The sequence below is a fragment of the Elaeis guineensis genome, chromosome 1, assembly GCF_000442705.2.
Source record: "Elaeis guineensis isolate ETL-2024a chromosome 1, EG11, whole genome shotgun sequence".
Classification (NCBI taxonomy): domain Eukaryota; kingdom Viridiplantae; phylum Streptophyta; class Magnoliopsida; order Arecales; family Arecaceae; genus Elaeis; species Elaeis guineensis.
The window spans coordinates 99,422,261-99,426,333 of record NC_025993.2 but is presented as its reverse complement, the minus strand read 5'-3'; positions in this window follow the sequence as shown (position 1 = coordinate 99,426,333).

Here is a 4,073-nt window from a genome sequence, read left to right as displayed (position 1 = left end):
GAAAAGAGCTCCCTCCGGCTCTATTTAAGGAGGAGATCCCTCCTCTCTCTCTTCCACCAAAGATCTGAGATCCAGTCGGCGGTAATGTCGGAAAACCACCGCGGAGACCCGTCCCTGTGTCCGTCCAATTGCTCGTCGGAAAAGCCTCGCCGGCGTCGGAGGTAAGCCTCCTCCCCTTCCTCTCTTCTCCCATTTTCTTCTCATGCCTGTGTGTACGCTCGTCGGCAATCGGAGTCATCGGATTTGTTGTGAAAGAACCTTTATTTTTTTGCCATTTTTTCGACGCCGGTGGTCACCGCCGACCACCGGTTAGCCCTTCTCTTATCGTTGGGTGCCCCCTCCTGCCGACGGCCGTCCCACGCCGGTTGCACCGTCGGTCAGCCAGCCAATAGAGGATTGTGAGATCCCCTGTTTCGGCCCAAAGGAACCCACGGGAAGAAGGAAGGAAAAGAAAAAGAAAAAGAAAAGAAGAAGGAAAAGAAAGAAAAGAAAAGAAAGAAGGAAAAGAAAAGAAAAAGAGAAAGAAAAGAAAAAAGAAAAATAAAAAAGAAGAAGAAGAAGAAGAAAAATAATATAATAATAATATAATAATAATAAATAGGATTTTCTCTCCTCTCTCTTTCGTGAAGAAAAAGAAAAAAAAAGAAAGAAAGAAAAGAAGAAAAAAATAAATAAATAAATAAATAAATATATAAATAATAAAATATGAGAAAAAAATTTCTCTCTCTTCCCTCTCTTTCTTCAGCCTGAACTAGTATTTTCTCTCTCTAGAATTGGACTTTCTCTCTCTACTTTCTCTCTCTAAAATTCTCTCTCTAGATTATTTCTTTCTCCTAAGATTTCTAAAATTTTGAAAAGAATGATGATGAATTTAAATGATCCTCGTGATGGATTTTTGATCTGAGATCGTCGGACGGTACGCCGACATCCACTTTGATCAGATTAGATATTTTTAACATTCTATTTTTCATAATTTTATTGAATTATATACATAATAATTTTAGCATGATTTGATCTGATCAATCAGATTTATTGAATCATATTGTCTGAAGAATTCAAGATGAGTTTTCTCTCTCTAAAATTTTTTCTCTCTAAAGCTATTTCTCTCTCTATCGATTTTTCTCTCTTGATTGATTTATCAATAAGAGTTTCTTTTAATATTTTTGATCTAATGAAGAATCTTGATTCATGATTGTCAGACAGCGTACTGACACCCATCTTGATCAGACCATGAATCTTTAGATTTGATCATCCATGATTTCGATCTAGCCATGATTTGATTTGATCATGTTGATTTCACCAATCGAGATATTGGATCAATCGTAATGTTGGATTGTGTCAGCTGATCAATTCAAATTGTACCTCATGAATTCTCTTTCCTCTGATTTTTTCTCTCTACTTGATTTTATGAAATCGATGAAGAAACCTTAGTCCTATCACTTTGAATCCGATTTGATCTGATAGTCAAACTTTAGATTGTTTAGGTCCTAATTAGATTTTGATTAGATAAAATTAGATGATCGGACCCAATCTAAATCGTTGAAATATGGTATTCGTATTCTTTCTAATTATTGAAATTGATTCTATATAGGATTGTGGATGTTTGATCATGGGATATCGCAATATGATCTACGAACAAAATTTTTGAAAGAAAATTTATAGAATTATGTGGGTTTATTGGAATGCGTTCGAGGTAAGTAATGTTTCATTTTTTTATATTTATCGATAAATTATAATATATTTTTCTGACATGATTTGTGAAACGATGCATGAATTTGGATGAATGATATTTTATTATGAAAATATCTTATTTAAAATATTATGATGAAGCATGATTGAACATATTGATTCCATGATGCATTATATTGATTGATTTCGATACTACATGATTATATATTTTATTATCGAAATTAGAATATGAAATATGATTTATGAAGAATTATGATATAAGAAATATTATGAATTGACAACCTGACTATGTAAAGGACCCTGCCAATGGGGGCATATACGTTGGCAATTGATTTGTCCTGAGGGTTTACGTCACCAGAGAGACCGATAAACCGCCAAAGAGACCAGCGGTTCCGAAGGACTTTGCTGCCAGATGATTCGCAGCTCACCGCAAGAAGATACGCGGTGTTATGACCCTGCCACAGGAAAAATATGGTCATAGCTCATGATTGACGAAAAGAATTTAAGAACGAAGAAATTGAAATCTGGAAAGAAACTTGAATTTTTGAAAAAAAAATGAATTTGGTATGAATTATATTGCATAATTAGAAATTGATTTCGAATTGATGAACTATATATGCTTATTTTCTATAAATAATTATTTACTTAAATGCCTGATGGAATCTGTTGAAAAGTGATCATTGTTTATTGGGCTGTCTAGCTCATTACCTCATATTTTACTGTTTTTACAGATGTTGAGGAATTAAGATGATACAAGATATGAATGGAAGAGTGATCGGAAGCAGAATCTCTATACTTTTATTTTCGATTGAAAGTCTTATTGAATTTGATGTAAGGACTATGAATCATTGTTGAATTTATTGAGATATTAAAGAAAAAATTTAGGTCGTTATATTTTGGATTTAAATTATTGACTAATTATTCCGCTATTATTTTAGGATAGTATGATAAGATGCCTTGCATGCTTATGGGAAGAGTTTTCTATGAGTATGTGGCGGTTGCCATGACCCTCGATTCAAATCTCGGGTCGGGGGCATGACAGCCGCATTCTGATTGTGTGTCATTAATGGAAGGTCTAATGGGGGAGGAGAAGAAGAAGATGAAGGTGGCAGCAGCGGTGTTATCTTGTTTTCATCGACTGGAAGAGTCACCGGCAAAGGAGGTAAATTTGTGGGCATTTTGAGGCTGGGTCGTTGTGTTGGAGAGGGAAGTATTCCGAGGTACGGGGAAGAAGAAGAAGACAAAGGTAGCAGCAGCGGAGTTATCTTGTTTTCATCGAGTGGAAGAGTCACAAGCAAAGGAGGTAAATTCGTGGGCATTTTGAGGCTGGGTCGCTGTGTTGGAGATGGAAGTATTCCGAGGTATGGGGAAGATGAAGACGAAGGTAGCAGCGGCGGAGTTATCTTGTTTTCATCGAGTGGAAGAGTCACAGGTAGAGGAGGTAAATTTTTGAGGCTGGGTCGTTGCGTTGGAGATGAAAGTATTTCGAGGTATGGTGAAGAAGAAGAAGACGAAAGTAGCTGCAGTGAAGTTATCTTGTTCTCATCGGGTGGAAGAGTCACAGGCAAAGCCATAGGCAAAGGAGGTAAATTCATGGGCATTTTGAGGCTGGATCATTGTGTTGGAGATAGAAGCATTCCGACGTACGGGGAACTTCTGCTTAGGTGGTTGTGATATATATAAGGCTCGGAGGCCTGGGCAGCCTACCTTCTTTTCCGACCATTCTAGCAATTAGGGCTGAGCACGTGCGTTGGATTGAAAAAAAAAATCATTTGGGCAGCCCGTCATCTTTTCAGACCATCCTAACAATTAGGGCTGAATACGGACCGAATTTATTCAGATTGAAAAAAAAAATCATCCGACCGAATTCAATTAAATTGAAAAAAATTTAACCCACTATCGAACATTTATCCTGTATAAATCATTTGAAACCGAAATAAATGATTTATTGTAGATTCGAATGGGTTGTGTCAGTTTAGACTTCAACATTGATCCAATATTAATTTTAAATCTAACATTAGTCCATTTAAATTTATTTATTTTATTTTATTAATTTAATATAAAAAAATATTTAAATTTTATAAGTTATAAATTTAGAATTTATTTTTGAACTTATACAAAACAAAATAGAAGCATTGAAGATTTACTTATCTGAAAACAACTATATCTGAAAGCTTTCACTTTATAATTATCTCAAATTGATATGCTTCCATCAATAATTCAACATCAATATTTTTATGAATCTAAATGAATGATGGGACATTCTTTTAGAATAAATTATTGAAGTCTAAACGACGCCGTCCCAAAAATAAAAATTAGTTTATAAAATATTTCATCGGTTGAGTTCGATTTCATACCGATTAAAAATATAGGAATCGAATCTG